The 26483-nt window shown below is 39.0% G+C and overlaps 1 protein-coding gene and 1 pseudogene across 3 annotated transcripts in view; one reads left to right on the top strand and one right to left on the bottom strand.

Annotated features, from left to right (window-relative positions):
• Positions 1 to 26483, top strand: part of sez6b (seizure related 6 homolog b) — a 243156-nt gene that overhangs the window by 30630 nt on the left and 186043 nt on the right. The gene's annotated exons all lie outside the window — the stretch shown is intronic.
• Positions 1181 to 24330, bottom strand: LOC147313899 (uncharacterized; annotated as a pseudogene).

The raw sequence follows: 26483 nt of genomic DNA, 5'->3' as shown, positions 1-26483 counted from the left end.
GTTCTATTTCCCTGTAGATTTGAATTGGAGTCTATAATGGCTTGAAGCAGAAGATATAAATTAAACAGCCTCTTCCTGGAGATGTCTCCTTTTCTCATATTAATAGCAGGGAGACCTCTCTTTCCTCCAGGCAGTTCTGATCTTGTCTGCTTCACAATAATTTAAGAGCTACTTTTCTTAGCCTACATATACTGTATGGTGCTATTGATTAGCTGAGTCAAACATATTACTCCTGATTGATTGCTGTCTTAGTGCTCCAGTCATCACTTGAAATGAGATAGGTGGCAGCTGAAGAAAGGGAGAGGAGTGGAGTGGAGTGGTGGTGGTGGGGGGCTGCAGCTACTTAGCTGCTTGTGTCTCCTCTGGATGAGTCTGAGCAACCTTGACTCCAAAAATCATTTGAGTTTTAGACAGAAAGCAGAGTGAAACATCAACATCAGGTTCAGTGAAAGTTAAAATTGTAAAATGAAATAATTGACCATCTAGTGATGGTAATTAAGTGCAAATGCATACAGGGAAATGTGCTTTAAAGCCATATATAGTGAATGTATCAATATTTAACAGGATATCTGATGCAATTAAAGATTGCTATTAAGTCTGTATTCACTTCATTTCATACATTCCATTAAAATATGTCATGAGCCTATATATGAACTTATCAGCTGTTCCAGAACAGAATGCGAGAGAAATAAGAAAGTACTTTAACCCTGTCATGCATGCATGACAACCTCAATCAGGATTTTTTTTTTCTTAAGTATTTTTATTCATTTTTAGGCATGAAAAAAAGATTTTTGAACTTCAATTTCTTAAACATGTACTTTTCAAAGAGTGGTTTTTACATGTCCACTCAGGTGGACAATTGATGTGTATGGAGAGACACATTAGTGTCCAGTGTAGTGGTTTATGTGCAAGTATACCATCAACTCTGATACAAATACAAGAAAACAGCCTTTGAATAGCTGTCCACTATAGTGACCACTATGCGTGAAAGGGTTAAAGCAAGCAAAGAACACAATTCTACCAAATTAAAATTAGTCAAATTTTCAAAATAAATGTGGAAACCTTTCCATTAGTTAAAACACAGTCTGATCCCAGATTTTGTCTAAGGGGATGGGCGTTTGGGGGGATAATGGGAGGAGAGAAGCTGCAGAGAGGCATGTAAGACTGCAACTGTGGATAGTCACGTTTTGCAGGGTTTAATATATTTGGCCAGATTTCTAGAAATGAGAGCTGCTCGGTGTAAAGTAGGATGGATGCCTTGTCTCCTAACAAGACCAGGTTTCCTCCAGAAAGTTTTCCAGTTATCTATAAAGCCCACGTTGTTTTTTGGACACCACTCAGACAGCCATCAATTTAAGGAGAACATGCGAATAAACATGTCACTCCTGGTCCGAGTGGAGAGGGGACCAGAGAAAACTACAGACTCCAATATTGTTTTGGCAAAGTTAGACACAGGTTCAAAATTAATTTTAGTGACCTCTGATTGACGCAACTGGGTGTCATAACTGCCAATGTGAATTATAATTTTCCTGAATTTACATTTACCCTTAGCCACAGTTTTAAATTTCCCTTAATGCCACCTGCTCTGGCCCCTGGAAGACAACTGGCTGTGGTTGCTAGTGTCTCTAGCTTCGCATGTCTGAGAACAGAATCACCAATTACCAGAGTTTGATCCCCAGTGGGTGTGTCGCTGAGTGGGGAAAAACGGCTAGACACATGAACAGGTTGGTGGTGTACTAGGGGCTTCTGTTTAAGACTATGCTGCCTCTTCACCATCAGCCAGCCATCCTGTTCGTGACAATCTGCTGGGGGAGAGCTAGCGGTCAAAGGATGACCGCTAGGACAATGAGCAGGAAAGTGCAGGAGGGACAGATGAAGAGGCCATGCTGCTAGAGAGTTGGCTAAGAGCTAAGCTAAGCTAGCAAATCGCTAAAGACAGTAAATACACAGAGTATGCTTCAGATGAAGCACGTGAAGATTACACTCACTATGAAACAAAAAGTAATCTATCTGTAAGTTAAATTTTAAGTTAAAGTTTAATTAAACTGGCTACACAGATAAGCTGCACAAAAACATGACTGTGTGTTTGAACATGAGCAGGAAGTGATACTCTACCACAGAGAGAGCAAAGATTAACCCCACTAAATGCATGTCTTTGGGTTGTGTTTATACTTTTGACACCCTGTGTTCTCTTGTTAAGTGTTACTCTCTTGTTTTTCTCTGTTTTACTTTGAGAATAAGATTTTGTCCTGTGTTAGTTTTGCTTCCTGTCTGTTGACACCTGTTGATTACTTTCACCTGCATCTTATTCCCGTTTTGTATGTCATCACCAGTGTTGGGCAAGTTACTTTGAAAAAGTAATTAATTATAGTTACTTGTTACTTCTTCAAAAAAGTAACTGAGTTAGTAACTGAGTTACAATATTCTAAAAGTAATTAATTACTTGAAAAGTAACTATTGCGTTACTTTAAAAAAAATTGTTTAACCCTCTTTGGTCCAGGGTATAATTGGCCATTTTTAACTACTTTTGATTCTCCCTCCACATTTTACCTTTAAAAATTATTTACTTAGCCTTGTTTGGTATCATCAGCACAGCCTCACGTGTCTGAATTTACAGTTATGTTTTCATTTTTGACATACTGTATTACCACAATTGATCTAAAATCAGACAAAAAACATAAAATCCGAGTAGAAAAAGTACTTTTACTGTAACAACCACAAACATGTTTAATGAATCATATTTGATAACTTTAAATGCAAATATAAATTGTTAATTTTAAAATCCTATGCACAAGTTTTGCAAACAACAAAGTTATTTGCATCCATTTACCTTTTACCTTGATTTTTTAAATAACCATTTCAAAGTATTTACAGAACAATCAGCTGTTCTGCATTCAATAAGATGCCACACAAATTATTTGTGCCACTCCAAAAAAATTATTTCTGTCCACTATAAAGGAGAACGTCACAGCCTGATACCTGCAGGTCTGACAGCAGCAGGTGTATCACTCCTGTTTCTACCTGGAGACAGCAGTCGCCTCATTGTTCTGACACACAACACAAAACTATCCACAACACTACACACTAACTACAAGACAACACATTAACTACACACTCCAAACATGCTAAATGTTACAAATTTCTCACAACTCAAAACTTGCTCTCCCTCTCTCTCTCTCCCTCTCTCTCTCTCTCTCTCTCTCTTCTCTCTCTCTCTCTCTCTCTGTCACTCCTAAAACTTCCCCTGTTTTTTTTTTTTTTTTTTGGGGGGGGGGGGTTGGTCATAAGCAGAGAGTGCTTGCTAGCGCTGTCCTTAGACAGTAAAAACTCCACGTATATATTGTTTATCATGACTGTGGTTTTACGTGGCCTATCAACACAATTTAAAAACTGGAATATATCATCTTGTTGCTTTGTCTTTAAGTGGTCGTGTGACTGGCTTACCACGACTACTTTATTCTTCCTCAGTCAAACAGCAGCACTCACACGATTGTTTTGCCCCCTTAGCTCCAGGTAAGTAAGTAAAAGTAAGTAAAACTTTATTTATATACCACCTTTCAAGATAAAAATCACAAAGTGCTTCACAGAAGCTAAAACCTAAAAATAAAAATCAACTAAAAGCAAGTTTAAAAAGATGGGTTTTTAGCTGTTTTTTAAAAGCGACCACTGAGTCCACAGATCTCAGGCTCAAAGGGAGAGAGTTCCACAATCTGGGGGCCACAGTTCCAAAAGCTTTGTCGCCTTTTGTTTTCAGCCTCGTGTGCTGGACAGCAAGCAAGCCCTGGTCACATGACCTCAGGGACCTGCTGGGAATGCATGGATGCAAAAGTTCACTTATATATGTTGGTGCTTGTCCATGCAGGGCCCTGAAAGTCAAGGTCAAAACCTTAAACTGGATCCTGAATTTAACGGGATTGGAATTTATCCAGAACGCTGTATTCATCTAGAACAGCTATAAGCTTCTTAGCCACAACCTTTTCTAAAATCTTAGAAATGACCGGTAATTTTGAAATCAGTCTGTGTTGTGTGTTGTGCTAGACCAGATCTTCCCAAAGTGTGGGGCCTGCCCCCTAGGGGGGGCCCGCAGAGCCATTGCAGGGGTGGCGCGTATGAAAAGGGGGGGGGGGAGAAAAACAACGCTTGGACACTGCTAGCACGGGGCGCCCACACAAACGCAAAGCAGGAGATGAAGCATAGCTGAATATGTTTCCAAACCAACTTCATTCTAAGCCAAAGACTAGAAAATATGGTGAAGCATATCTTCCCTTTGGTTTCACCTGCACAAGTGCCGAGGTAGGTCTCCCTGCAGAATTGGTTTTCCCTTCGTCGGGAGCAGCGCTGGGCTCTTCAAATCACGGACAAACAGTATCCCACATTCTTGATTTTTAGTTCACAAACACTTGTTGTAATGACCAACTACTCAGCTTTTTTTAATCTCAGTTTTTGGTGATTCGAAACGCCGTTTACGTGTGGACGAAACTGCTGCGTTTTCAAAAATACCCGTGTAGGTGTGGACGTAGCGTAAAAGAGTTAGTAGTTTATTTTATTACAGATTACTTGTATTTGCTTAATTGTTCACCAAATGTTTGAGGTGTGAAATAAACCGCAATGGAGCAAAATATGGGTGTGTGTGGTTGGAGGATGTGTTTTTGTGTGCGTGTGTGCGCGCGTAGGGGGCGAACATTTTTTTTGTAAAACAAAGAGGGGCCTAGCAAAAAAAGTTTGGGAACCTCTGTGCTAGACAGTGATCGTGATCACCGTCCGCAGGAGCGCACGCAGCTGGTTAAAGCTGTAGCGCCCAGATTACTTACAGCTACTTCCGTGCAACTGATATAAGATGACATAAACTGAACACAGCTTCAACCGTCTGTTTGTTGAAAAATAGTAACTGACCGCATTTTCTTGTTAGTAACTGTAACAGCGTTGTAACGATAGGAATAGTAATTAGTTAGATTACTCATTACTGAAAAAAGTAACGCCGTTAGTAACATCGTTATTCCCATCACTGGTCATCACTAATTGTTTTCTGTTTCTTTCTGTTCCTTTCCTCTTTCATGTCTGTATTCTGGATTCTTGTTTCAAATAAATCTGCAAATCAGTTATTAAAGCTTATCTTTTGTTCAGTAGCTTATGTGTCCTGCATTCTGTGTCATCAAACTTAAAATGTAATTCAGTTTTAGTAATATTTCATTGGTTTTCTTCAGTCTGTGAAGAAATGTTAAAAAATATTTCTTATGAGTGTTCTTGCTTTGATTCTGATCTGCTTTAACTACTAAAGTGTTACACTAAACAAAGGAGTAAGAGTTTGAATACAAGAAGTCTGTTCAGTCTAGCTTTTGGTGTCCAGGTGTTCTTACAATACACAGTTGATGTTCATTTTATATCTGTAAAAGAAGCCGCTTGTTAGAAGCATAAATTTCTGTTAGACTCCAACTGTGTTAAACTGTTGACCCTTCAGGTTGTTCAACACAGAATTAGACAGAATGACTGCTGGAGAAATCGACTTTATGAATTTTATTTAGAAGTGTAAAGACTTGGGTGTGCAAAGGTTGCAGCAGCAAGGTGTCAGGTGTGTTTTATATGAGGTCAGATTTGGTTTGACACTTGAAATGCAGCCCACCAGATCAGGGATGGTATATTCCTACCTCCTGGTATGACATAAAAGCAAAAGCAATAAACTTAACCTGTGATGTCAGACAGAATGGAGCTTGTAATACAACCGACTGCAGAGCGGGCCGTCTTTATCCTTTCAGCTCGGACCCTCTACAAAAGGGCCTGAGTTGGAAGAGCTTGAGGGTCCTGCACAGAATCTTTGCCAGCTTGTTTGTCTGTATCACAAAGTCCCACAGGATGTTAGTTCTGTCATTCTCAACCACCATAGAGGATTCTCCCATTTTGACCTCGGGACTTCCAGGCCATATTCAACACAGATGTTTCTGTATACTATCTCGGCCACTTGGTTATGGGGTTCCATGTATGCCCTGCTTGCTAGTATCTTGCACTGTGCTGTTATGTGCTGGATTGTCTCAGGGGCATCTTTACACAGCCTGCACCTGGGGTCTTGTCTGATGTGGTAGACCCCAGGCTCTATGGATCTTGTGCTCAGAGCTTGTTCCTTTGCTGTTGTGATTAGTAACTCTCTGTTGTCTTTCAATTCGGCTTTGTCCAGTCATTAGTAGGAATTTGATATCGGTTAATTAATTCATAGGGTGACATAGAGTGATATGATAGATTAGAAAGCTGTTTGTAGCTAAATGTGTATTTAAACTTTACATTTATTGGAAAGTGAGATTTAGTGCTCTAGTCCACTTAATATCAAAGTGGGATATATGCAACCCATGATGTATAATTAGTTTGACATCCTTGCACTAGGTGGACTTCTGATTTAATAGTGTGAAAAGAGAGGCGCTACATCTCCCTGAAAATTTTAGGTCAAATATCATTATAAGGAATACTGGTCAGCCAAAATCCCTAAAGGTGGGATTTGGGCTCACAGTAAATAGGTTGCACTAGATTAATGAGCTTTACAGCAGATCTTTGGCTTGTGACAGTGTTTGACTTTTTGAGCTGACTGTGACCAGTGGATTTTCCCTTGAGACCTCTGGTCGGCTCAGTACTCTCTTTAATTAAAGGGAATCATTGCACAGTGCACAGATCCAGAGGACTTTACTCATACCTTAAACACAGCTCACTAACACTAGCTGGACTTTAAATGAAGCTTCTAATGTGGTGTTCTAATGACCGAGAGATGACCCACAGTGTTCTACTGGAAAAACTCAAGATAAGACAAACATGGACAAATAAGTCTTTTTGCAGTATTTCCCTGTTACATAGTTAAATCTCCAGACTAAATTCTTCACAAATGTTTATTTATTAGCTGTCAAGTCACATCACTTTGCAGACATTAGCGTTTTGTCTTTTATTTAAACTATCATTAACAGGCAAGTGACATTAGTGGATATTTGCTGAAGAACTGCAAAAGGTAAATATTTTTCTGAAAAGCTTTAAATGATTCAAATATGATTATAAATATATCAAGGTAAGAAATCCAAGAATTAATCTTTCTCAGGAAAAGCAGAGCAGACATGACAGACATAACACAGAAATGAGAAAAGACTTTGAGGCCAACCGAGTGTATACATGTATTGTCAGAGCTGAAAAAAACAAAGACACAAACAAAACAGAGTGTATGTCTACACTGGTGAAATAGCAGCTCTTGCTAGTATTTTGTGAGCAAACTTGATACATCTACAGTCTGTTACATATTGTCTCACTGTGATATTATCCTTGTGATAATCAGTATATTGTATTTATAGGGCATATTATTATCAAACTGTGTAGATGGAATATTTAGCAAAATTTCTGGGATGTTTTTTTATAGCAGCAAAGGCACAAGAATACTCTGGAAAGTAACCCTTACCTACCCTAATGAAATACATATATGCATATAATTATGATATAATATATTTCATGGAGGCACCAGATCACTTCATTGTAGGGAACAAGTGTTCAGGGTTTTCCTTTGCCATGCATTTCTTTCCAGTCCCAGTTTGGCTAAGTAACATTTCTTTCCCTGTTCAGTGGACACAGACAATTTGACCATAGAGCAGTGATTGCAACTTAATTTGTCTTTTGACCAGTTCTACAGCCTGTGCCTGTGTTTTCATTATCATTCACTACCTGTACTCAGGGCTCTGTAGGAGATTTGCAGTATCTAGCTTTGGAAGCTAAATCGTGAAATCCCATTAAGGCTCTTGTGTTTACTGAGACAAAACAGCAGCATTACTTAACTTCTGTTTGGGCACCTGTGTTTCCTCTATAGCTGTGAACTGTTGATTACTTACTGCCTGTTAGGCTCCATTTCGTCATTTTATGAGATTTTTCTCTTCAAATGTAAAAAATGTAAATGTATTTTTGGAAGCATGTACACTGCATCATAATTAAAACGAGCTCATGTCAGTCCAAGGTATGACGCACTAGCCATACTTTGACCTATCATTACATTCTTAAGCATAACCACCAGGTACTGTGACTGTCCACAAAATACATTATAAGTAAAGCACAAAGCTTTCACCGCAAACTTATTCTGTTTTCTTTATCCTGCTCTAAGTAAACTTGAGATGACTGAAACGATCACAGATAGCATCTATAGCAGTAAATATTGGGGGAATATAATTTCACAATAGGACATTAGGTAAAAGAAATTAATAGGTAGGTGTAAAAAAATATTATTACTTTGGTGCAGGGACAAGTGAGTCAGGTGACTGCTTAAATTTCTACTTACTCACCTTTAGAAGAAAATTAAAGAAAAGTATTTGTTGGGAAGGTTTTTTTTTAAAGAAAGCCCCACATTTTGAATATGTGGCTGTTCCAGTGTTTTGCAGCTATTTGGTCCTAAAAGCATTTCTGTGGCGTTAACGTAGAAGGATTCTTCTGTGATGGAAGCCAGGAGTGTTTTTGGGGCTTGCTCCATAGCAAGTACTCAAAGTCAATATACTGATGTGGTCAGGCAGCTAGAAATGCATGCAGACTTTAGATGAGCCAGCAGCAGGGTGTCTGTGTAAGAAGAATACCAAGTCACGGTATGGATATATGAACTTGTCATTCAGGTGTCTAATGAAGCTGACAATGCTTAGTCTGGTGGATGAAACAAGATGATATTGGACTAAAACATCTTTACAAAAGATGACAATAAAAAAGAACAGAACATATACACATTGACTTTTAACTGTCAGAATTGTGGAATCCAAATTCTTTGCTGTACATGTATTTTTTCACTATAAGAGTGTTGCTGAGGTGTGCTGAGCAAATGGAGTTGTCCCTAATGTGCACAGGTGGTGGAGTAGAGAACCTGGTGTGGCCCATCACTCACCGTAATGTCTCCATTGCCTTGCTGTGAGTGCTGTGTGTGTGTATGTGTGAGATGTTGACAGAAGATAGAAGTCAGAACAACTTGACTGATTGATTGTTAATTTATTTCAAACATGTAAACAGTATACAGGTACATTTAAAATAAGAGAGAAAAAAATACTATACAAAAGTCAATACATTTCAATATTGCTACTGTTCTGATTCATTTACATGTTGAAAGGGAGTGGGAAGAAGTACACACTTATTTAATCCCATCCCTTTACCATAAGTTAATATTTAGTCAGCTTCCTCACGATATAATCTGTAATAAGAATAGTCAACAGATTTCTGATATAATATATACTATATACTACAATATCACATCATAATTTTTTTTAAATAGAGACATTCACTTAATTTCAATATGTTTCCTTTCTTTGTAGTTCGAGAAGATCATATTTTTATAACTCTTTTTGAACAGTTTTATGTTTGGACATTGCTTCAATTCCATATTCAGACTGTTCCACAGTTTCACTCCATGAACAGAAACACAAAAGCCTTTTCTTGTAGTACGTACCTTCCCTGTTATGAAGTTACAAAAACCCCTTAAATTATAGCTTCCTTCGTTCAAAAAAAACCAAAAAACCAAAAAACATACTCTGAGTATTACCTGGCAGTTCATTATTTTTTGCTTTGAATAGAATTTGTGCTGTTTGGAATTTCACAAGATATCAATATTTCAGTGCAAAAATAGTGAGTCTGTATGTTCCTGTAACCTGCACTGTGGATGATTCGAACTGCTTTTTTTTTGAAGAGTAAAACGTGAATGTAATGTGGTTTTATAGTTGTTGCCCCAGACCTCTGCACAATGGCTTAAGTATGGTGAAACCAGTGAACAGTAGAGAATATGAAGTAATGTTCTGTCTAATTCCTGCTTTGCCTTGTTGAGTATTGCAATGCTTCGTGTTACTATGGAATGAATATATCTTACGTGAGCTCTCCAGTTAAGTTTTTCATCTGTTATTACCCCCAGAAATTTATTTTCACTGACTCTTTCAATATCAACACCATTTATTTGAATCTTTGCATTTGTATTTAAACTACTATTTCCAAATAACATAAGTTTAGATTTATTCAAATTTAATGATAATTTATTTTTATCAAGCCAGAACTTCACTTTACTTATTTCATTAGTCATATCCTCCAATAAATTCTGCAGATCATCACCAGAGTAGAAGATGTTTGTATCGTCAGCAAAGAGAACCATTTTTAATACTTTGGACACTTTACAGATGTCGTTAATGTACAAGTTGAAGAATTTTGGACCCAAAACTGACCCTTGGGGTACACCACAAGCAATGTCCATACATAAGGAGCAACCACCATTTATTTTCACAAACTGCTTCCTGTCATTAAATAACTCCGGACCCAATCTAAAGCTACCCCTCTGACACCATAACATTCCAGTTTTCTTATTAATATATCATGATCTATTGTGTCAAGTCTATGAATAACCCAGCCACATATTGCTTTTTGTCTATGGAATTTGTGATGTATTCTATTGAATCTAATAGTGCTGATGATGTTGATCTGCTTGATCTGAAACCCTATTGACTCTCGTGAGTAGTTTATGTTTATCTAGAAATTTTTCCAGTCGGTTTTTAAACAGTTTTTCAAGAATTTTTGAGAATTGAGGTAGTAAAGAGACAGGCCTGTAGTTTGTGAAATGGTGTTTGTTGCCAGATTTGTATAGAGGTATAACTTTAGCTATTTTCATTCTGTCTGGAAATCGACCAGTTTGAAATGATAAATTACAGATGTATGTAAATGGTTTTATAATAGCCTCAATGACTCTTTTAACCATTATCATATCAATATCATTACAATCCAAAGATTTCTGATTTTTACATTTTTTAACAATCTCAAAAACTTCATTTTCATCAACGTCTGTGAGAAACATAGAATATGGATTTCTGTCTATCAGTGTATCCGGTTTTTCCTGTGCTTTCCCAGGATGAGTGATTGTTCTTGCTAAATTTGGTCCAGCAGTTACAAAGAATTCATTGAGACTATTTGCCACAACATCCATATTGTATTCTTCATGGTCATTACAAATGAAATACTTGGGATAGCTCTCTTGTCCAGTCCCACATTTTATAACACTGTTCAGTATTTCCCATAATCTTTTATTATTATTTCTATTTATATCTAATTGCTTCATATAGTATTCCTTTTCACTATATCTAAGTATATTAGTTAACCTATTTTTATATCTTTTGTATCTGATTTCAGAATCTTTAGTTCTCTTTCTTAAGAAATCTCTGTATAGAGCATTTTTCTTTATACATGCATTTTGCAGACCTTTTGTTATCCATGGACAGCTCATATATTTATGTTTCCTACTATATTGCTTTATTGGACAGTTGGTATTGTACAGTAATGTAAATATTCTAAGGAATTCATTATACGCACTATTAACGTCATGTTCCTGATATACTTCACCCCAGTTCTCTTTCAATAAATCTTTTTTAAATGCATTCATTCTTTCTTCTGTTCTTACTCGCCTGTACTCTTTTTTACTGTCCATTTTATTGATCTTGTAATTCCTATCATAGATTGTAAAAATTGGAAGATGGTCACTTATGTCGTTAATCAGGAGTCCACTTACAGTCTTATTTTCAATGTCATTTGTAAAAATGTTGTCTACGATCAGCTTCTTAAGGTGTCACACTTTTTGGGCTATTTCAGCATTGTGTTTGGTTAGAAAAGAGAAGCTCTAAATTTACCAGTCGATCTATGTTGCTACCTTCACCTATGGTCTCTAGCTGTGGGTAGTGACCAAAATAGCGAGATTGTGGATACAAGCGGTGGAAATGGGCTTCCTCCGAAGGGTGGCTGGCCTCTCACTTAGAGATGGAGAGGCCAGCCACCCTGGACTCAAGGGACTCAAGAGTAGAGTTGCTGGTCCTCCAAATCGAAAGAAGCCAGTTGAGGTGGTTTGGGTATCTGATATATGCCTCGTGAATGCCTCCTGGGTGAGTTGTTCACACTGGGACAAGGACTTGCAGTCCTTGAAAGACTTATTTGTCCTCTTTTCAACTTTGTGAGTTAAAAATTTCCTTTTATTAAAATGCTTATTTTTTGACAGAGTAATGTCATGTGAAAAAAATCACATTTTGAGTTACATGAAGTTGACAGAGTGATTTTTCCTTGCAGGTGTCACCTTGACTTCTGAGGCTTCATAAAAATCTGCTTTGCTGATGCTGCAGACTGAATTATTTATTCAGTCTGTAACTGATCTATTGTTGCTCTCCTTTCAAATTGTGATATACTTCTGTCCTCCTGTGACTCCTGTGACTTGTCTTTGAGGAGGACTCTCTCTCTCTCTCTCTCTCTCTCTCTCTCTCATATATATATATATATATATATATATATATATATATATATATATATATATATATATATATATATACACACACACACTATTGACAACTCTCTGCCTGCCTATAATGTGCTAGTCCAAAAAAGAACTGATAGAAAGCCATTCCTACCATAGTTTGTTTTCAGAGCTGTGTCTTTTGTCTTGCTTTTCTCACTGCTCATCTCACCAGTGCAAAGTAGCTTCTGTTTCCAGCACTCCCACTGTGTAAACTTCTGCTATCTCAGATTGCCAGTCCAACTGTATAAGTATGGGCCTTCTTGTTTGTTAGACAGGCAATAAAGGACATGGACCTGAACCTGCCAACAGCCTGCCAACCGCCAATCAAGCCAATCAACTCAGACTGAGTGCAAAGCAGTTTGCCGTGCACACAAGCTTATTGAATTAATGCTGAAAAGCAGAGTGGGCCCTGAGCTCAGTAATTATAAATCAAGAGTAATCAGCAGAACATAATTGATTTGGTAATTGTGTTTGCTTTCTTGAGTTAGACCCAGAACTTTGCTGGCATGAATTAAGAATGTTTTCATCACAGCTGAAGTAGAGCTCTGCAATTTTTTGTGAATGTAAATACATGCTTCTGGTTAGTTTCAGCCAGATGGAATAAAGAAGTAATACTGTAACACAGTGAAACCTTTGCCATCAAAAGTCTTTGTATATTGATTATGTATTTATAAAATACACATATACATATTTATGCAGCATTATTATATCTTAGTGGAACTTTTCTTATCTGCTTGAATTAAAGCTTTATTGCTTTCACTGCTAATAAGGCAGGTAAAAGTCATGAAGCTGCATTTAGAGCTCTCAGTTGAATTTGGCATACACAATTTTTGAGTAGTTTACATCAAAAATAAGTGTGACAGTAGTGTAACGTTAATTGAGTTTATAGACTTTAGGACATCATGAACATTACTACACACGTTTGTGTTAACTGAAGGGGGTCCGACTGAGTGCAGACTGACTGAAAAGCAGTTTCCAAATGCATAAACACTGTGCAAAGGCTTTAACGTGTTTCAGAGCTTTTTTTGTAACAAAATCTAACAGGGTCTGTCTAACAACATTAATAAACAACCAACCAAACAAACAAAAATAACATTGTATCTAACATTCACTTTAAATTGTAAAAAATCTATCAAAAAATAAATGTGTATGATTGTGAATCAACTATACCGTCAGCTACTCAAAAACATTTCTTCATCTGTTAAATCTTATGCAGACAACATGGTAAAAAACAGCATATGAAAATGATACCAGAAAGCCATTCAGGTTGTCATTTTACAAAAGGCTACAGGCAGCAGCTATGCACTGCTGCTGTCTTTTGACTCTATATTTGTACAAGTTGTCAGTGCTGGTGAATCTGTCATACCAGCATCATCTTTTCTCGATTTTCAGATGTGCTTGTTCACAACCAGCATACTGCTGAGAGAAATGTATCCACACAGACTGCAGCAGGGTTTCCCAGCTCTGAATTCACTTTTTTGTTATCGCCATTCTGTGTGGCTGCCTGTCACAGCAAGAAGAGGGCTCAAGGGGACAAGATTGCATGCCCATCTCAAACTGGATCAACGTTTGTCTGCTGTCAGTTATCTTCTATGTGTTGCGGAAATCATTGTGTAGTTCTGCCCAGGTTTTGTCTGACACCTTGATAAGACGCATGGGACAGTTACGAGTTCTTCTTCTTAGACAAAAGGCAAATGAAGGATTTTTACTCCTGGTGATTCAAAAGCGGTTCTCACATGCCGCCCACGCTTTGAACCAAATTCAAATATTTGAATTATTCTGGTCACTGCTCTGATATGCAGATTGCTTAGTGGGGGAGTATTTTAATCACACCAAAGTGAGATACCGCCACTTTTCATTCCACTTCTAAACACCCTCCTCTAATGGCTTTGCTGTTAGAAATGATAGTTAAATTCACCCCTAAACATACAGCCTGCTTGTTTGTTTGTTTTTCTGCGATTAATCCCTGTGGCTATCTTTCTCTCGCACTTTACTGATTAAAAATTGCACGTGGGAAAGCAAGGATGGCCTCAATTCTGGCAGGTGTAAGACTTATTTTCCTCCTGAGTACCCTTGTTGCTGCCAGTGTCCCTTTCCTTCTTAAGTTCAAAGGTCTTTTACAGCACCTGTGTTTCATCTGGGCTCTCTCTACTCTCTGGATGTCAACAGTCCTTTTCGTTTCACTTCACTGGCTTTACTCAAATTTCACACTTGTCAGGCTGCGTGATTCCTCGAACAGCTACAAGCTCTCTAAGGCCCCCTACCACCACTACCATCCCCTCTGTGATAGTTTCAGGTTAAAGCTGGTCCTATTCTGGTCATCCATTTTATAACCATAACACAAAGAATCAAAGAATGCTACAGTATGGAATGATCTAGCTAGCTAACTAGCTAGCTAAGGAGCAGGTCCATACCTGGCTTCTCCACATAAATTAAACTATTCTTGCCCAAATTACTGAACCCAGACTGCTGGGTTCCATTTCAACCTTTCATAATGCCACTTAGCGCTAATGTTTCACAAGAAAAACTTCTCCTAACTAAACAAAATATAAATGAACCAGATTCAGAACATCAGGAGATTCATAAAAAAAACTAAAATTAAAAAAACCTTAGAATTTTTCCTGCTATATGTAACCATTTATCTGATTGTTAACTTCAGAATTACACAAAGGTCAGTTGTACAGCTTCTTCTTTCAGCTTGTTTAACTGCATGTTAAACAAGCTGAAAGAAGAAAGATCAGCTGTCTGCTACATCCTGCAGTTACGAAGGGAATAGAGGGAGAAATTTCACACACGGTTTATTGGCTTAGTAATCGATGGTGCTATTGTGATGGAATGATAGAGAAGAGCCACACTCCAGGACTGAAAACAACCATCTTAACCTTCACTCACAGAACCTGTGGGACATATTACTCTAAAACATATTACAGAGCTTGCTCATCTGTGCATATCTATTACCTCTTAAGGGTACACTGAACACACTGCAAAAAAAACCAACGTGAAATTCTGAATTTTTCAGATCCGAACATGTCGTGTAACCTCTATACACACCGAAAGCATTACTTACTTACACTACTTCCAAAAAAAGTATCCTTAGAAAGTGGACATTCCGAGTTCATCAAAACAAGATAGGAGATGGCAGCAGCGGGGAGAACTTATACCACGACCACTTTTGTACATATTTCAGGATGACAGTTTGAACTTTTGTCTTGCATTTGTTGTTTGTTGCATTTAGCAACACGTGCACTGTAGCTGATTGGTCAGATTGTCTGATTGGTCAGATCTGATTATTCAAATTTTAATTTTACCTGCAAATTTATCCCGCTAAATAATGCATTCATTGTGAAGAGCAGGATCAAGAAGTCCCAATTTCAGATTTTTCATGCACAAAATATTGTGCATGAAAAATCATATAATAATATATTTCACATATCCAGTGTATAAAGGCCTTAATCTCAGACTGGTTCTTATATATGTATATAGATATAGATATATATTATTCTTCTACTCTATGTCAGCACTCAGAGTGCTTTATACAACATGCCTCATTCACTTTTTTCTATCTGTAAGTGCTTTCTATCTAACATTCACTCTTTGATGGAGAAACAGACTCGGGAGTATCTCACCTAAGGATATTTAGCATGCAAAGTGAAGCAAACAGGGATTAAACCACCAACTGTCCAATTATAAGATGACCTGCTCTACCTCCTGAGCTACAGCCACCCCTCAACCTTGAACGTTTGCTGCTCATCCCAGTAAACGTAACAGATTTGCCTCTTTCTCTGTTTGAAGGTTTGCAAATGGTCCTAAAAGAGGTGTGATGCTCTGCAGCTGGGAGCCTGCAGGAGAGTAGAAAGACTCTGTCATCAAAGTAAACTGCTTTCTTAGAAATATTTATTATTTTATACATTGACAGCATTTTGTGTTGTTGCATGTTGAGACTGTTTCATATTTAATACTGAAGTTAAATGGAAACACATTAAGCACTAAGTAGAAGGGGAATTTAATTTTGAGACACACCTTTTGTATTGTTTGATTCACCTGTCAAACACCTGTGTCTGAACAGGAAACATAAGACTGAGAATACTGGGCGTATTACTTTTATTTAAAAGTTAGAATATTCTTACGTTCTAAACTTGTTTTGTTTAAGTTTATAATTAATTTAGAGTTTTTACATTGACCACAGTAATAAAAACGGTCTGCTTCAGACTCCGTTCATGAACATCTATCTACAGTGGTGTGAAAGTGTGTTTGTCCCCTTCCTGCTTTCCTATTTTGTTTGTACGTTTGTCACACATAAATGTTTCAAATCATCAAACAAATTTAAATGTTAGATAAAGATAACACAAGTAAACACAAAATTCAGTTTTTAAATGAGGGTGTTTATTATTAAGGGGAAAAATCCAAACCTACATGGCCCTGTGTGAAAAAGGGATTGCCACCTAACCTAATAACAATAGCAGCAACAACTGCAATCAAGTGTGATAACTGGCAATCAGCCTTTGTCAGTGCTGTGGAGGAATTTTGGCCCACTCATCTTTGCAAAATTGCTGTAATTTAGCCAAATTGGAAGGTTTGAGCATGAACTACCTTTTTGCGGTCATGCCAAGGCATCCCAAATAGATTCAGGTCTGGACTTTGACTAGGGCACTCCAAAGTTTTTTCTAAAGTTTTTCTTAAACCATTCAGAGGTGGACTTGCTGGTGTGTTCTGGGTCATTGTTCCTGCTGCAGAACCCAAGTGCGCTTCAGCCTGAGGTCACAAACAGACGACTGGACATTCTTCAGGTTGTTTGGGTAGACAGCATAATTCATGGTGCCATTTACCACAGCATGTCTTCCAGGTCCTGAGGCAGCAAAACAGCCCCGTATTGTGCCGCTAGAGGTGAAATTCTTGGACCGGCGCAAGACGGACGAAAGCGAAAGCATTTGCCAAGAATGTTTTCATTAATCAAGTTCCACCATGCATTAATTTAATACCACCACCATATTTTACTGTTGGTATGATGGTCCTTTTCTGAAATGTTGTGTTACTTTTACTCCAGATGTAATGGGACACACACCTTCCAAAACGTTCAACTTCTGTTTCATCAGTCCACATAATATTTTCCCCAAAGTCTTGGGTGTTTTCTAGCAAAACTGAGACGAGTCTTTATGTTCCTTTTGCTCAGCAGTAGCTTTTGTCTTGGAGCTCTGCCATGCAGATTATTTTTGCCCAGTCTCTTTCATATGGTGGAGTCATTAACACTGACCTTAACTAAGGCAAGTGAGGCATGCAGTTATTTGGATGTTGTTGCACTCTTGGCGTAATTTTGGTCGGCCGTTCACTCCTGGCAAGGTTCAGCACTGTTCCATGTTCTCGCCATTTGTGGATAATGGCTGTAAATGGTAAATGGCCTACATTTGTATAGCGCTTTTCTAGTCCATAGGACCCCAAAGCGCTTTACACTACATTCAGTCATTCACCCATTCACACACACATTACATTACTTTTTTAAAACATTAGCCACATTAGAAGCTTCGTTTCCATTTCCAGGCTTACCAGTGGTGATGAGTCCCCAGATGATGTAACATATAACTGACTATCTGAAAAGGATTTAAGGTACACATCATCAGATGAAGTTAATTTGAACATACTGTAAATGACAAAGATATCTTGGAAAGTTAACTTGTTTCCTGGTTTTGTTTGTTTGGGATTTTGTTGTTGCTTGGGTGTATATTTACGTAGAAAAATACAAAGTCACCTGTAACTGATACAGGATATGTCTTATAAGGCATTTGTGACGCAGTGTGACAGTGGTGATGTATTTTAAAACTTAAATTAACTACATGGCAGATAAGGTTGACCTCAGAGCAGAGCAAGCATTTATGCAATGTGTTGGTGAGAACCTGATTGAACAACAATTGATGTTGAACTGGTGCCAATGTTGCCAGTTGCCACTTTCTAAACCCACCTATCTGTGTCGCCTTCCTACTCCCTTCAACTCTGTATCACCTAGGCCCCCCTTCATCTTCATCCAGCTTCTACCATGCTGAGGTGCCTCCTCTCGACCTGTTGGAGTGGAGAGGCCCATCTGTGAGTTTATCTTGCTCTGCCGGAGAGCAGTAAACACTCATTTTTGTGGCTGTCAGCTTGGTGAAGGAGGGCAGCCATGTGGAACACAGCGCAGAATCAGCAGTGTTCCCAGCAGTGGAAATAGAGCTGGCTTCAAGGAAAAGCCATTCTTTTGCAGTCTTTTTTCCCCTCCCAGGGAACAACATTATTGCTTCTAAACCTGCCATATATTGATTTAAGGCTTGTGTTTTTTTGTATGTCATCATATTGCCGTAAAGTATTTTCTCCTTATTTTTTATGTTCAAAATCATGTGTACATGTAATAAATAAAAATACATTTCTATAGAAACTAAAGCAAAACTTATACAGCTGTCACTGAAGCCAGGATTTTATTGGTATTTATTTTGAATGTTAATAATAGGACATTCAGATGAAAAAGCAAATTAAACAAACCTAATACATACATACATGTTAAATGCACCACAATGATTTTTCACAGTTTGAGGAGAGTTGATATGCATCATAAAGAGTGTGCCATGCATGTTCTTCTAATCTTACTAAATGACTAAGGAGCATCGGAGGAAACAGCTTACTACAAACTCAGCTAAACAAAGATGTTGGCTAGGTTCATATAGACACCGTTAAAAACAAAATGCTTTCATCAGTCACTGATTTATCAAAACATTCACTATTGCTTAAATCAGCCTTTAAGGATTTTAAATTGAAAACCTAAGAAGGAAATATATGAAAATATACTGCAAGTACATTTTTCCATGCATATTAAATGATATTTATTTAGACTTTTTTCAGAAAAAAAAACTAATTGTGATTTTTATCCATTGATCAGGGCTGTGAGGTGCAGCTGAAATGTCTGGAAAATAGCAAGAAAGAGGGCTTTTAAATAAATTAAATTTTTTAACTTTTGGCTTAACATGGAGAGATCTTAAAATATGTATTTTCTTTGCAAATTTGAAGTTTGGTCTAAAACAGAGTTGGAAATGGCAGCCTGCCTCTTTAAGAAGTTAATGTGTGTTAGTCTGTTTTCTTCTTCTTTAAAAAAAAATCTTTGTGTATAATTCTTAGGCAAAAAGCTAAGAGGCATACAGTTAGCATGCATAGACAATGGTTGAACACTGCAGCAGCAGGATCAAACAGCTTGCTTATTGGCTGACTAACTGGCTGACCATTGCAGCATTGGCATATGCCATAACTCCCACAACAGCATGCTATTGGCCACTTTTGGATCTTGGAGTTTTTCAAAAAGGAAGATGACTGAGGAAAAGAAAGCTCTGGCCAGTGCTTTTGTCGATAATAATGGGGAATGTTAGGCAAGATGGACAAACTAGGATTGTTAACAAGGAGAGAGAAAGTTTCTATGAGCGTGCCATGTGTGTCATGGCAGGAAAACAACAATGCAGACTTGACTGTGAACTCAAATGTAGTTTATGGTCCTGCAAACACGTCCAGCTGCATACAGATTTCCGTAAATTTCCTGCACTCTTAAGCTATCCCTCAGAATCCAAAACGCAAGTTGCTCGACGTGTATATCACCAGTCAAATGCTGACTGGTTCACAATTGGCCCAGAACAGGGAAGGGAGAAACGCTGGAGTTCAACAAGAATGGGAGAAGTACAAAAAAATAGATCAAAAATAAAAAATACAGCATCAAAAGTACAGACAGTGACTGTGGGTGTTTTTTTGTTTTGTTTTTTATTGTTTTAACAATCAGTTTTAAATTCTGTCTTTCATCTTTACATTTTTCTACATCCAGCCAACAGACCAACCACATAAGCAAGAGTAGCCCACCAACCGGTTGTATCACAAGTTTTTGACACTGCCTATGACAAATCATCTCCACGCAGGTAGACAGACAGTCTGTGAGTGCTTGCAGATTGCCTTCTCACTACCCCCGCTCAAGGTTAAAGCAAGCATTAGCTAGTTTTCACTGTGTAAGAGAATTCAGACACCCTGGCAAGAGCAAGAAGAAAAGACGAGGAAGAATTGTTCTTTATGTCCACAACTGCTGGTGCAATCCCAGTAACAACAGAATGCTGAGGAGACTATACAGAGATGCTTTGAGACCACTGCCTGTGTTTTTATTTTCAGTCTTTATGGAGACAATACTGACAATCTGACAGAGTGAATTGGAACTTCTGTGTGGATTATGTTGCCCCCCAAAAGCATGTCTGCTGCTCCCAGCAGCAAAACTGGATTTAAAAGAGACATTAAAGTGAAAATGAATTAGGATGAAAAGAGTGGAAACAAAGAAGTGTGCAAATGTGTACAAAGGTGGCTTAAAATTAAAGTGGTATAGAGAAAAGAGTGAAGCTGGAGAACAAAGTCAACAAAATAACAACAGGGAGGCTTGGGATGGAACCATTGCAGGACACATGCAAAGGAAAGACATGATATCTGCTATTACACCAACATACAGGAGGACCAAAAGGTTTTATCACCCTTCCGCTTCGTGCTCTATACTTCAGGCTTCAGGTACAGATTAGCTTCATGCCACCTACAGTGACTTTCAGACAATTCTGCTAATGTTGGCTGTATACAGGGTGATGGACAGTTTTGTGGGGTGGAGTGATGTGAGCTCACTGGTTCAGAAACACAGATGTTGTCTGAACAGTCACGTGCAGCTACTCAGGATGCACAACTTGTTCAGTAGATGCTTTGGAGTTAAAAGTAGTGTGTGTGTGTGTGTGTGTGTGTGTGTGCGTGCGTGCGTGCGTGCGTGCGTGCGTGCGTGTGTGTGTGTGTGTGTGTGCGCACGTGCGTGTATGTGTAAACACAGGAAATTAAGGAAATGATTCCTCTTCTAGCACGGACACTATTTTTTTTCCTTTAATCCCTATCTGTTGTACATGAGAGTAACTACATGTGTTGCAATAAAAACAAAAACTGAAATTGTACTTGAACATCATTTTAGTCAATAATAGTTTGTAAATTGATATAGCTGTACATAGTCTTGGTTTGGCATTCAAAACGTTTGTCGGTGTTTTTTATTTGGAATTTAGATGGATTAATTAATGACTTAAAAGTCGACTTGAGAATTTCATCAGAAGTTAAACTGTATTTTTAACTGCCAACAAATTAGCCCCAACTATATTCAATTTTTTGTAACAGAGAGGGATATTTATATTTCAGAGCTTTTTGTATTTATTAGAGCTGTTTTGTAATATTTGGTAATAGTGTAATAAATACTGTATGGTTTAATTGGTACTTTAACTTGTTATTATTAGAGATGGGTATTGTTTAGGTTTTATCCTATACCAGTACCAAACTGGTGCTTAAACGGTGCTCGAACCGGTGCTTAAAGAATGAAGAACACAAAATTGGTCCAAAAACCTCTCATGTTCAGCTGTTTTTTGTAAAAAGATAACAATGTTAGCCTTTTCTGCAGCTATGGGGCATATATGGTATCACTCTTGGCTGGAAGCAGTGCTTAAACAATGGAAAAAACACAAACTTTGTCCAAAAACCTCTCATGTGTAACTGTTTTCCACTTTTTCTTTGGTCATTTTAGCCTTTTTGGCCAGGGTGAAGGGAGTATCTGCCATCAAACAAGAAGACAGCTGCATGTAGCTATGATGATGTTTGCTAGTTCACCTTACATGCATTAATGTAATAACGTGGTTAGCCTACTCAACGTAAATTACACACGAACAACATTAAGCTACTCACGAAGAACGGCTGCTGCTGCATCATCATCCGTCATCATTTCTGCTACACTGGCAGGGCTAGGAGCCAGAACTCTCCTCTTCGGGTTCTTGGGGGATGTTGCTAACTCCGAGTCAGATAACAGGCAACCCACGCGCATTAGATGTGCTCGGTGTGAGGTCTCGCAGCAAGCTATCAAATACGGCGCATTTCTCAGCTTTTAACAAAATGTTATACGTCGCCAGGTGTTTCATTGGATTCGAGGTGTTACCTCCTTTGACAGTATCACAGTATCACCTTAAAGCACTTGTTGCAGGCTGCTGAGTTTGCATCTTTTGCTGTGAAGTACAGCCAGACTTTGACCGCTTCACTTTGGGTGTTTTTAATCTGTAGCTCTGCTCTAAAAGAACGTACGTACCTGGGCCCGCCTACTATGCTCGCAAAGGTAAAATGATTGGCTGGAATCCAAAGTGTATGACATCTCAGGAAAAAAAAAGCACCGAAATGTGAGCTGCTTTTCAGTCTGGTTACTACCGTTTATGTCAGAACCGGTACCCATCCCTAGTTATTATATGTTCTTACTGTCTTGGAGCAACTGTGACCACATAATTTCCTCTGAGATTAATAAAGTATTCTGATTCTAATTCAGTGCAGTGTGCTGCTTACTGAAATTTACTTCAAAGAATTTTATTTGTTGACTTATGAAGAATTGCTTCAAAACAGTCAATATAGTCTTTTTCACTGGAACCATCTTGCTCATCACTGTGCTCAGTTTCTCCTTAGTAGATGGTGATTCAAAACACTAAGGTGAAGGTGAATCAGTCAGTGCCACATAGACTTTTTATGATTCCAGACCCACGGGTCTTTTGAAGGACCCCATTTCAGCCCCTAATGTTACAAAGAAATGGGTTTCAGGCATAACAGATAGTATCTTTGTGTTTTTGTCTGGGAGAGATGAAAGTGGGCCTTGCTCCATATATGTGGCTGTGAAAATTGTGACTCGCTGCCTCTCTCATCTTCACTCCATTCTACAAAATTAATGACAGCAGCTGTGTCGTGCTATGGACCAGAGATGGAGAGACAGTAGGGGTTGTGAATGAAAAAAGAGGGATTACTGCATTGAATCCTCAAATGGAATTCTGTTCTTTCTCTATAACTTGGCCAGATTTCTCTCTGTATAAAGATATTTACTTATCTTTTCTCTTTTCCTAATCTCTCCACCCCCAAAACCTTTTATTTTATTCTAAAAACACTTTCGGTGGTTTTGCTTGTTTTAATTATTTTACAATGGAGGCTGGAAAGTGGAACAATATGAGAAGAAGGAAAACACTGACATCCCACAAAGTCTGATCCATCCATCCATCCATCCATCCATCCATCCATCCATCCATCCATCCATCCATCCATCCATCCATCCTCCATCCATCCATCCATCAGTCTTCTTCTGCTTATCTGGTACCAGGTCGCGGGGGCAGTAGCCTAATCAGAGAAGCCCAGACTTCCCTCTCCCCAGCCACCTCCTCCAACACCAAGGCGGTCCCAGGCCTGCTGAGAGATATAATCTCTCCTGTCCTGGGTCTACCCTGGGGCCTCCTCCCAGTAAGACATGCCTGGAACACTGTGCCCAGGAGGCATCCTTTTCAGATGCCCGAACTACCTCAGCTGGCTCCTTTCAATGTGGAGGAGCAGTGGCTCTACTCTGAGCCTCTCCTGGATGGCTGAATGCTATCTCTAAGGAAGAGGCCAGCCACCCTGTGGAGGAAGCTCATTTCTGCCGCTTGCATTCACGATCTTGTTCCATCTTGTTCACCCAACAATGTTCTCAGTTGAAGTCAGCAGTGCTCGACCCTCACTATTCACAGTGCAGGTAAAGCACCACTTTCCCATCCTGAGTTGCCTGATGGTTTGCCGGAATCTCTTCAAGGCAGCCTAAGTCTTTTTCCATGGCCTCCCACGAACTTCTCCCACACCTAGGTTTTTGCTTCAGCTACTGCCCAAGCTGTGTTCCACTTGGCCTTTTGGTAACTATCAGCTGCCTCCAAAGTCCCATAGGCTAACCAAGCCCAATAGGACTCCTTCTTCAGCCGGGTAGCTCCCTTCACCTCTGGTGTCCACCATTTGGTTAAGGGGTTACCATGACAGGTGCCAACCACCTTGCGGCCGCAAGGCACCAACCACCAACCACCTTGCTGCCTGTCTGCAGCAGCTTTGGCAGTGGAGGTGCTGAACATGGTCCATTCAGACTCAACGTCCTCAGTCTCCCTCAGAATGCTGTTGAAACTCTGCCAGAGGTATGTGTTGAAGATCTCGCAGCCTCTGCCAGGCATTCCCAGCGCACCCTCACTATACGTTTAGTTGCACCAAGTCTGTCCTGCATCCTCACCCACCACCTGATCCAACTCACCACCAGGTGGTGATCAGTTGACAGCTCAGCCCCTCTCTTTATCCGAGTGTCCAGAGCATATGGCCGCAGGTCTGGTGATACGATTACAAAATCCATCATCCACCTGCGGCATAGGGTGTCGTGTTGCACTTATGGACACCCTTATGTACCCATCACTGAGAATGTATGTTTGGTCGTTAATCTGTCACAACAGACAGAGATAGAAAGCCATTTATGCCGCTCACATTCATATTCATGGTCAGTTAACAATTACTAACTGACCGATTCCAAAAAGCATATTAAAAAATCTTGAGTTTAAACATAAACTCTAAGGCTACGTTCACACTGCAGGTGAAAGCGCATCAAATCTGAATTTTTTGACCCTATGCGACCCATATCCGATCATGGTATGACAGTGTGAACAGCACAAATCCGATTTTTTCAAATCCGATCCAGGTCACTTTCGTATGTGGTACTGAATCCGATACATATCTGATGTTTTAGAAAGCGACTGCTGTGTGAATGGTCATGTCGCATTAAATCCATCTTTTACGTCACTGACACAAGACAGACGCCAATTATCGGCGCCAGAAAAGTGCCGGAGAAGTGCCCGAGAAGACATCGCGAACGCTTCCTGGCCATCCAGTGTAGATGTTAGTGAAACTGTTGGGAAGACAACGCTGGAGAAACGGGAACAATTTATTTGTACTGTATAATCTGCAGATTCTGACAGAAATCTGCAGCTATCCTTTGAAGCACCGCTCCTCTAAAACAGCAATAAGGATAATGGTAAATGGCCTGTATTTGTATAGCGCTTTACTAGTCCCTAAGGACCCCAAAGCGCTTTACACATCTAGGCCATTTGTAAATAACAAAATAACTTAAAGCAAAATTGGGAAACGTAAAGTCCAAAACAAGTCTTTATATTAAGGGCCATCAGTCAAACAATATTGTTTGCTCTGGGTCTAAACAGAACGCGTTTTGTGTGACGTCTTCTTTTGCGCATGCGGCCGCTTTGAGGGTTCACACTAGAGCGCGTTTGCTGTCACATTTTATTTGTAGTGTGAACAAGCAGACAAAAAAATCGGATTTGATCAAAAAATCAGAATTGAGCATTAAGACCTGCAGTGTGAACGTAGCCTAAGTTAATCAGCTCCGAAAATACCAATGTAGTTTTTGGTTCCAAAACAGCAGATCACAGTTTGTTCAATAAACTCTGTGGATGCCTTCTGTGACACCTGTGAGTGTCTGTGAGGGTGTTATATAGCTCCAAATCCCAACAACAGTTGCCTCAAGGTGCTGCTGGCATCAGTTTCTCCCTCTTTGCCTCCATGGGTTTTGATTTTGTGTTTGGTTGGTTGGAGTTGTGATTATTTTTTTATAGAGCATTTCACATCACACAACTATACAATGCATACAGATCATGTAAATGTTAATTTATACATGATCCATTTCAACCCATAACCTGCTCATATATTTTGATTGAATGGAATTTTACCTCAGTCATAGAAATCCTAAACATGGAGGAGGAAAGAAGGTACACTGAATCACTATTTAGCGGGAAAATAATACAACGCAAGAAAGTGCAACCCTCACTATATTATATTGTCCCATACAGTTTATTAAGCAGGCAAATTAGTGGCTCAAAAATGAACAGATCTAAGATGAGAGCTTGAAGGAGAGAGTGGCAGGCCTAACTTACCAAAATAATCTGCAAGGCAGTTCAGATTAATGAGAAGAAGATGATGGAAAATGAATATGTTTTCTAATATTCGGGATAACACCTCTGACAGAAAGTGCTGGGCGCTATGCAAAGGGTGCTGAGTAGGGATGGGTACCGGTGTCCGGTGCCATGATGGCACCGGTTCTGACATAAACGGTAGTAACCAGACCGAAAAGCAGTGCTTTATTTCGGTGCTTTTTTTTCCTGAGCTGTGATACACTTCTAGCCAATCACTTTACGTTTCCGAGGATAGTAGGCGGGCCCAGGTACGTACGTTCTTTTAGAGCAGAGCTACAGATTAAAAATGTCCAAGGCGAAGCGGTCAAAAGTCTGGCTGTACTTCACAGCAAAATATGCAAACTCAGCAGTGTCAT

Source organism: Aulonocara sp. 'chitande type north' Nkhata Bay, linkage group LG14 (assembly GCF_057382095.1).
Source record: "Aulonocara sp. 'chitande type north' Nkhata Bay isolate Kocher_YH1m ecotype deep benthic linkage group LG14, A_spYH_male_GT1.1, whole genome shotgun sequence".
NCBI classification, from domain to species: domain Eukaryota; kingdom Metazoa; phylum Chordata; class Actinopteri; order Cichliformes; family Cichlidae; genus Aulonocara; species Aulonocara sp. 'chitande type north' Nkhata Bay.
This window is presented reverse-complemented; position numbering and strand designations above follow the sequence as displayed.